Here is a 9,613-nt window from a genome sequence, read left to right as displayed (position 1 = left end):
GTACAGACCCTTGAGATTCAGGATTTTTGCAAAGATTTTGTGGCCATGTCATTTGACTAGCATAGCAGTACCCTTGTTCTTGATATGATGAGAGACATGTCCTTTCTACCTAGTTTTGGGTTAGGATGATGCCAACATGGATCTAGTGAGTTTATGACTACTATTGATCATGATACTCCTTTTGGACTTGGATTCACCCCTTCATAGGACGATTTTCGTTATATGGCACAACTACATAAGGATAAAGTGAGGGCTCGATTGTCTGGCATCCTATTTAATTATCCTGTTCGCCCTTACACTTTCAGTTTGGTTGATTACTTTGTTAGGGGATCAGATATTCAACCTTGTGTTGAGGAGATGGGTGTTAATGATAGTACAATGGATGAGCTACAACGTATGCTCCATCAGATGCCAATGGGTGATGACACCCTTGGTGTGTCAGCTTCTGTGATGATCACTCCACCATCTCTGGATCGAGACAACTTATTCTCCTTGTGCTTCCTAAATAGGACTATTGATTTTGGGGTAGTTATTGAGCTTGCAGATATGATTGATGGAGTAGCTCCTCATGATGAGTATCGTGATGAAATGGACATGTTGGGTATTAGTCGATTTCTTGATGCAATTCAGTGTGAACCTTTCTCACCATTGGAGCTTTTTGGAGTATCTATCATCGAGATCGCTGAAGAGGATTAGACTGTTCCTACTCCCGAGCTTTTTGTTTTTGTTATTCCTACTATTGATATGTATGAGGGCACTATTAGCCCAATTGAGGGAGCATCTAACTATGTGGACCCACTTCCTTCATTTGACATTCTATCAGGATTTGTCACATTTTTTTACTATGTTTCTGATGATTCAGTTATGGATTTGAGCATTTACGAGTATTTGTCTATTTCTTGTGATGATGTTTCATTACTTGCACCTTATTCATCCACTTCATAGATACTTGATATAGATGATGAGATTGCACAATATGATTCAGATGAGAGGGCTACCCCTACAGTAGGGGATGTTGAGATTGTTGATTTCAATACAGTTGACCAACCTAGAGAGTTGAAAATTGGATCATCCTTATCCATTGATGAAAGGGACAACCTCATTCATTTACTCAGATCATACTTGGATCTCTTTACATGGTCATATGAGGACATGCCATGCCTTGATCCCTCTATAGTTTAGCATCATCTGCCCACTTTGCCACACACTAGACCAGTTAAATAGAAGTTAAGACAATTGCACCCATGATGGAGTTTATAGGTTAAAGAAGAGATTCAGAAACAACTCGATGTAGGATTTTTATCAGTAGTTGAGTACCTTGAGTGGTTAACTAATGTTGTTCATGTTCCCAAAAGGATAGTAAGGCTAGGGTTTGTGTTGATTTCAAAGACTTTAATAAGGCCAGTCCTAAGGATGATTTCCCTCTGTCCCACATTGATTTATTAGTGGACAACACTATAGGGCACTTGATGTTATATTTTATGGATGGATTTTCTGGATATAATCAGATTCTGATGGCTCCAGAGGATAGAGAAAAGACTAATTTCATCATTGAGTGGGGTACCTATTGTTACAAATTCATGTCATTTGGATTGAAAAACGCAGGAGCCACTTATTAGCGAGCCGCCACTACTTTATTTCATGACATGATGCATAGGGGTGTTGAGGTGTATGTTGACGACATGATAGTAAAGTCTCGTGATAAGGTAGACCATTTGGCAACTCTAGAGAGATTCTTTCAGAGGATCAGGAAGTTCAAGTTGAGACTAAATCCCAAAAAGTGCATATTCAGTGTGTCTTCTGGGAAATTACTAGGATATATGGTCAAGTGAGGCATAGAGGTCGATCCTGATAAGATTAAAGCCATACTTGACATGCCTATGCCTAAGACTGAGAAAGAGGTCAGAGGTTTTATGGGTAGATTGCAATATATCAGTCGCTTCATAGCCAGATTGACAGATATATGTGAGCCTATCTTTCATCTTTTATGAAAGAAATAGCCTATAGTCTAGAATGATGATTGTTAGCATGCTTTCGAAAGAATTAAGGAGTATCTCCTAACCCCTCCAGTTATAGCGCCTTGTAGACACTCAATTTTGTCATTTTAGCACATGTCTTTAAGTTCACTTCCAATGCTCCACAGTAGTTCCTTGGTGGCCCATTGGTACTCATACTAAACTTTTTTGAGCCACCTTGGAGACTCTGATTGAGGGATTTATCTAATCTCTTATTGCGACCCTTGGTAATCCTGAGTTAGGCCTAGGATTTTCCTTTCTTTTTTGGATAGCTCATTTAGATACACTTTTAGGATAGCGCACTTAGGCACCCTAGGTCACTTGTAAACGTTTTTGCATGGTTTGCATGGTTTCATGACTCGTATTTTGGCATAGTTGCATGGCCCGTATTTTTGCATGGTTGCATGGCTCATGTTTTTTGTGGTTACATGGCTCGTATGGCTTGCATGTGGTTGATTTTTATTTTTATTTTTTTTACTTTATTTTTTTATTTTTACCTTTATTTTATTTCATGCATGAGGAAACAGGCTGGCATTTTTTTGGAATGAGGATCACCAAAATCTTGGAGAAAGGAAAGTGGCGGATTTTTTTTTTTTTTTTTTTGTAGGAGAAAGGAAAATTTCCTTTTAGAAGAAAAATAGAGATAGAATAAAAGAAAAGATGGGAGGTTTTTGAAAGAAAGTACTGGCAGTAGGCATTGAGGAAGAGGAGAAGAAAGGAAGAATTTTTTTATTGCCTTAGGTGAAAAGAAAAAGAACTGGTGTCCAAGGTTTTTTGAAGGATTTGGGAAAAGAACCATAGCTGGAAGAAATGAATTGAGTCAAAATTGCCAGGTACGCTTCTTGTTATTATTATTATTATTATTATTTTTGTATTCCCATTTACATTCTACTCTTTATTCTCTGGCTATTTTCGAGAGTTATTCTTGCTGTTTGGTGTGGACGCTAAGGGTCACGGTTTGATTTGTTGAGACTGATTTGCTTGCCTATTTACGCTATTTTAGTCTTCCTTTTAATGTCTTTAGTTCCATCTGAAAGCAATCTGAATATAAGTCTACCTTTGAATTTGATGTTAGAGGTCTTATCCCTGTTTATGTTCCAATCTCATTTCGAAATACCCACCCATTCCAAGCCTATGGAAGTTGTGTGAAATAAGGCTTTGCAGACTTTTGCTTGTCTTTTTTTTGTTGCCTTTCCCCTGTTTATCCTTTACTCCGTTTTTATTTTTTTATTTTTATATTTTAAAAGAAGGTGTGCTTAGGTTGTTGAGCGAATTGTTGAGGATAAGCTCGAACAAAAGAGGTTAATCCTTGTTTTGAATTAAGTGATGGGTGTGTACGTATTTGGGAATTCCAAACTGGAAGAGGGTATTTTCTGATTTTCTGGTAGATTCTGAAGTTCTTGGAATGAGTTTTGAGGAATTTTCAAGGTTTTAAGAGAGAGATGAGTACTCAGGAGAAGAGGAATTTTCAGATAAAGGCGTTTAAGCACCGGATTGTGGTGGATCCGAAATATGCAGAGAAGACTTGGAATATTTTGGAATATGCAATCCATGAGATATGCAATCCTAATGACAGTTATATGCCCTAACAGGAGTAGTCCGGTTGCACTACAACTGAATGGTGTCAATGAGTTCGTTTCTTCTGTCACAGAAAGGATCTTCTACGATAGGGTGGCTGAATGCAAAAATGATTTCAGAGAGTTAAGAACATCCACTCACTGGATCTCTGTTTTATTCTTTCGTTTGTACATGTCCTATCGAAGCTTATACGAGCAATCGATCAGCCTTGTGCCTCCAGTTTCATTAAAAAAAAAAAAAAAATGTCTGCAGTAATGAGGGACTTCTATACAGTACACACTAGAAGGGATTGGGTGGAGAAAACTAATTGGACGGATCAAGGCTATTTTTCTTGGATTGTCCAACCTTCAGCTTCCCTTCCTGATATTATACAAACTATTTTAGACCTTATCCTCAGGATAGAGTTGTAATTTGCTCTCTTCTGGTTTATGTGATGCACACCATGGCTCTTCAGAGGCTTGTTGATTTGAATAGGAAGATTAAATCATTTGAGTATTTACTGCAGAGTAATAATAAGCTAGTCCAAGAAAAGTTAACTGATGATGATGGCTTATCAGAGTTTCATGAAAAATACATAAAGTCTAATAAAAAGAAAAGCAGAAAGTGGAAAAGTTTTATTGCCATTTTGAGGGAAGAGGCAATGAGCTTTACCGATTTCATGATGGGATCTGTCTCATTAGTGACCAAAAAGCAACAGTGTTTCTCCAGTTTTGATGATGCAACTTGTAAGGATACATGCGCCAAAGCTCTTCACGAGGATGATGCATGGGATTTAGGTGTTTGTGTCATGAATGAGAAAACATTGCCCACTACAATTTGGTGGGTTCTTTGCCAAAATATTGATATTTAGTACACTCATGCTACAGAAGCCCTTGAAGAAGATGTTGTTTCAGCTTTGACAAGAGTATTGGGATAAGACACTTCAGAGGGTAAGAAGAATGCGTCATGTGCTCTTCATCAATTACTGAAGCATTTTTTCTCAGTAGGTGATGTGCTCATAGGAAATGCTCAGTGCCGTTTTGCTGTTTTCGCACTTGTGGATTCCTTAAATTCAATGGATTTGGATGGGACTGATGTTGCTGATGCTTTAGAAGTGGTTTCACTCTTGGCTAGGATGAAACAGAGCATGAACTTCACTTATTCTCTGTGGTATTTGTTGAAGCCCCTCAAGCTAGAGTCCTTTGTGCGCTGCCTTGCTAAGGGACCTCCTCTTGTGCAAGATAAGGCAATCGAAATTCTATCTAGGCTTTGTGGGAATCAGCTGCACTGGTTCTCTCTAATGTTCTGCGTTTCAATACTGAGTACTATTTCAAAGTTCCTATTATGTACTGCATTACTGGAATATTCCACCATATTCTTCACAGGTTTCTTCCATATTCCAGAAGTCCCAAAAAGGAAAGAAAACTGATGGTGATGTGGAGAAAGATCGAAAATTAAATGTTGGTGTTGTTGTTCGTAATATTGTTATAGTTGATAACCAGGATGGTACTAAAAGGGATGCTTGTACTGATAAAAGCGAAATTGCTGGTCTAATTAGCAATACCGAGAAACAAGAAACAGAAACCAAGCTAGAAGCTGATCCTGAAGCCACAAGGAATGAGCCTATTACAAAGATAGTTGTTGATGGAGCACAATTTGTGTATAACGGGAAAGAAGTTGTTGGCAATGAAGACCAGGCAGTGGAAAATGGTGTTGAATCTACCATAGGGAATCCAACACTTGAGTCGAAACAGTCAGTAAACAATCTTACACATGTTAATGCTCAGGGCGCTGAATTGGGAAATGTGGTCTCTGACAAATCATAGTCACCTAAATCTGCGGATCTTAGTTCATTTTTAAACCCAACAATAAAATTAGATAAAACCAATCATTACTCAGATGAAGATGATGAAGAAGGTGAGATTGAAAGCTCGACTATAGATGAAGAGTATAAAGGTATAGTTCTTGAAGGTTCTAAAGTTAGCAAACACTCCTTGGAGGAATTAGGGCAAGTATCAAGTAGAGGTTCTCACTCTGGTGTAGAGAATTCTCATGATCATTCACAGAGAATCAGTGGTCAAATTGTAAGTTGTTGAGGCCTTGCATCCCAATGATCCACATAGCTGCCAAATGGACGCACACTTTCAACCAAGATTGAGTTCTGGTTCAGTCTTCCCTGCAAAAGATGTCCGGACAGGATGTCCGGACACACCCTCCGATGGTTTTGTCAGCCATGGCTCAAGAGATTAAGCTATCAAGCTTTTTCAGGGATAGTCAGCTTACCTTCCTCCTTGTGTGAAGGCTCTTTTATATAGTGTCAGAAGCTCTGCCTCCCTCTTTAATGGTGGGAAGACTTTTTGGTTCGTTATGATGCCTCTAAGTGGTGGTAGGGCCATCATCACTCTACGGGCGGCTGTCAGAGATCGTGGGAAGCGACTTGCCATCATTCCTGTCCTATCGCTCTGCAGGCGGTGGAATGTGGGCTGTGGTAGGCTGTCGGAATGACATAGCAAGGCTTGCTCACTTTAGTCAATGATCCGGACAACATATCCAAATAGGATATGCTATCGTCCAGATGTGATGTTCGCAAGTGCCGTGTGCTTCTCCCTGAGGGAGTCCGGATAGAGGGAGCGCGCCACGTGTCCTCTTGGGGGAGTCCGAATGGAGTTGCTCCGGATAGCGATGCGCGCCACGTGTCATCGGGGGGAGGGGTCCCTACATAAGTGACTCAGATGAAGAAGTGGACACTGATGAAGAAGGAGATGGAAAAGAGTTATTTGATTCTGCTGCATTGGCTACTCTCTTGAAAGCAACAACAAGTGCAAGTTTTGATCGTGGTAGTATCACAATAACCTCTCCAAAGGGATCCGGGCTTTTCTCTGTTGACTGTTCTGTTGGATTGGGATCTGCAAACCGGTCTCTAAGACCTGCTCCCCGACAAAACCTGTTCAATCTTTTTATCCCTTTCTAATCTTGCAATTGGAGGCGACTCAGAGAACACCTCTAGTGAAGAAGATAATAGGAAGTTGGAAAAGATACAATTGATAAGGGTGAAATTCTTTCTGTTTATGCAAATGCTAGGTCATTCTCCTAAAGATTCCATAGTTGGGCAGGTTCTATATCGGTCAACACTTCTTGTAGGGAGGCAAACTGGTGAAGAATTTAGCCTTGACATTGCAAATAGGAGAGCTATGCAGCTTGAAGCGGGGGAAAAGAGGATGGCCTTTGCTTTAGTTGCTTTAATAGGTTCAGTTGTAGTAGACATCAATAATAAGTAGCTCGTCCAACTTTGCATCTTTCATGTGACTACTCTGGTTAACAGAACATTGGAAAATTTTGAAATTTGTCGACTATTTGTGGAAAAATCAGGGATTGAAGTTCAACTCAAACTACTGTCGTGACTTAATTTTTCTCAATTTTCTGAAATAATGCCTATTACTCTACACAATATCCCGATTTACAAAAGGCTTTACTCAACATCATCCAGCATTAGTACTCCGTAAAACCAGCCAACAATTCTACAAGTCTCCAAAGCTTCCTTGTTCTCAATATTAATGGTGGTGGCATTGACTTTGGTTTTGGTTCACCTTTTTTTTGCATCTCTCTACTGAGTATTCCAAGAAAGGCGAAAATTTCATTTAGGCCATGTCCCCCCAGGTTTCCCTGGGATTAAAAATTCATGAACAAGGATTTTCTGGCTAAAATTTTCTGGTCATATTCCTAAAGATTCTAATGAAATGGAAATAGGGATTTTTTTCCCCAAATCAGTTATTATCTATCTCCAAAACGGGACTGCTCAATCAAATCAAAATGTGCTTGAACTTCTTTGTAAGGTGGATTAATCAAGGGATCGAAGTGCAGCATGCTCAGTTCAGTTCTTCAAAGAGGAATCCATTATCTGAAATACCAGAACCAGAATTTTTTATGGGTCTGTAGGTCATCTTCAGCGAAATCAGTCCTCTGATTCTCAAGGTTCGGTTATAACTAGCCCCTCTTTTTCAGCGATTGCCTTTGCTAAACCATTTCTTGGTTTCTCGGAGCTCCTCATAGTAAGTTAATTTGCTCAACTCACATACCTCTCCAGAGATAGAAGATAAGAGTCATGCATGGCTGACATCCACTGCTCCTGTTTGGTCTTTACCTCCTTCCAGTGAGACATCTCAAAGAGAGTCAAGGTATAATGAATTCTTGGGGAAAGGAACATTCGAGACTGTATACAAGGCATTTGATGAAGTAGATGGAATAGAAGTCACATGGGGTCAAGCGAAAACTGAGGATTTATTACAGTCCCTTCTACAGCTGGAAAGATTATATTAAAAGGTTTATCTACTGATGTCATTGAAACACGATAACATCATCAAGTTCTATAACTCTTGGGTTGACGATATGAACAAGACCATTAACTTGATTACAGAGTTATTCGCTTTTGGGAGTTTGAGACAATATCGGAAGAAGCATAAGAATGTTGACCTCAAGGCCCTCAAGAACTGGGCGAAGCAGATCCTTCGAGGTTTACACTATCTTCACAGTCACAATCCGCCCATTATTCATAGGGATTTAAAATGCGATAACATTTTTGTTAATGGTAATAATGGAGAAGTTAAAATTGGAGATCTGGGTTTGGCAATTGTCATGCAGTAACCTACTGCACGAAGTGTCATTGGTACTCCAGAGTTCATGGCACCAAATCTTTATGAAGAGGAATATAATGAACTTGTTGACATATATTCTTTTGGCATGTGCATATTAGAGTTGATTACATGTGAATACCCATATAATGAATACAAAAATCCTGAACAAATATATAAGAAGGTTTCTTCGGGTATAATGCATGCTCCCCTTGGTAAAGTGAGTGACCCCCAAGTTAAGTACTTCATAGAGAAGCGTTTGGTTCCAGCATCCTTGAGATTGCCTGTACAAGTGCTCTTAAAGGACACATTCTTTGCCATAAAAAATTCGAAGGAGCCTGTTTACAATCACATGTAGTTAGTCAATTCTACGCACAACTCATTTAACTTGCCAGAATCTCAATCCCATGGCATGGACCCGGACCCTAAGGTTGATGGGCTTTCAGTGAGCACTCATAAGCCTGAATTTGATGAGCTTGCAGTAATCCAATTTTATGCTCAATCTGATGAACTTGCCTAAGCCTGAATTGCAACCCATGGACATGGATCCTAACTACAAGAAGCTTTCAGTGAGCACTTAGTGAAAAGCATCAGTGGAACTCCTCATTTTCCTTCTCTACAATTGAGAGGTACAACAAAAATAATCTCTTCGAGTTAAGAGGGGAGAAAATTGATGATAATTCAATCTCAACGACCTTGCATATAGTTGATCCATGTTGAGCAAAGAACAACCATTTTACATTTTATCTTGATTCTGATACTGGACTTTCAATAGCTGGTGAGATGGTTAAATGGTTGGATTTGTCTAATGAAGATGTGGCAGTCATATATGAGCTAAGGGTACATCATATGCAGTTACTAAACAACATACTATCTCACTGTCGGGTAATGGGGACGAACAGAGCACTATGAAGTATGCTCTTTCAGTAATGTCCACTAAAGATGATGCCACAGTTGCTTCAGATGCAAATGACATCAAATCTTTAGAATGCCTTGATGATGAATGCTATGAAGCTTCGGACAGATGTTGTTTCAATAGAGATCATTAGGTACTTGATCCTTGTTCTTTTCCTTGTGATCTTTCACCTTTAAAATCTGGATTTCAAAAAACTTTTTTCATTAAATAATTCCAACTTTCTCTAAAAATTCCATCCTTACGAGTTTCTATGTATAAAGTCCAGATTTTAAGAAACTTTTTGCTGTCAATTTTCTTTTTGACATACATTTTCATTATTTTCTTTGATTTTCAACTTTTTTTTTTTCACGATTTTTAACAAGCATGAATAAACTTCATGGTTCCAAATAATGGGATTGATTGAATCAATTCGTGCAAAAGCAATTTGGATCTTGGTGGGGGGTCCAACATTCTAGACACCATCTTTGATATTAATTCAAATGGGATGTTTGTTTGAT

General features: G+C 39.0%; 1 pseudogene; it reads left to right on the top strand.

Moving 5' to 3' along the window:
• Positions 1-5,942: 5,942 nt before the first annotated feature.
• On the top strand, positions 5,943-9,112 carry LOC117904734 (annotated as a pseudogene).
• The last annotated feature ends 501 nt before the right edge of the window (positions 9,113-9,613 follow it).

Source organism: Vitis riparia, chromosome 17, assembly GCF_004353265.1.
Source record: "Vitis riparia cultivar Riparia Gloire de Montpellier isolate 1030 chromosome 17, EGFV_Vit.rip_1.0, whole genome shotgun sequence".
Taxonomy (NCBI): Eukaryota; Viridiplantae; Streptophyta; class Magnoliopsida; order Vitales; family Vitaceae; genus Vitis; species Vitis riparia.
The sequence above is the reverse complement of the archived record's forward strand: the minus strand, read 5'-3'. Positions and strand labels throughout refer to the sequence as shown.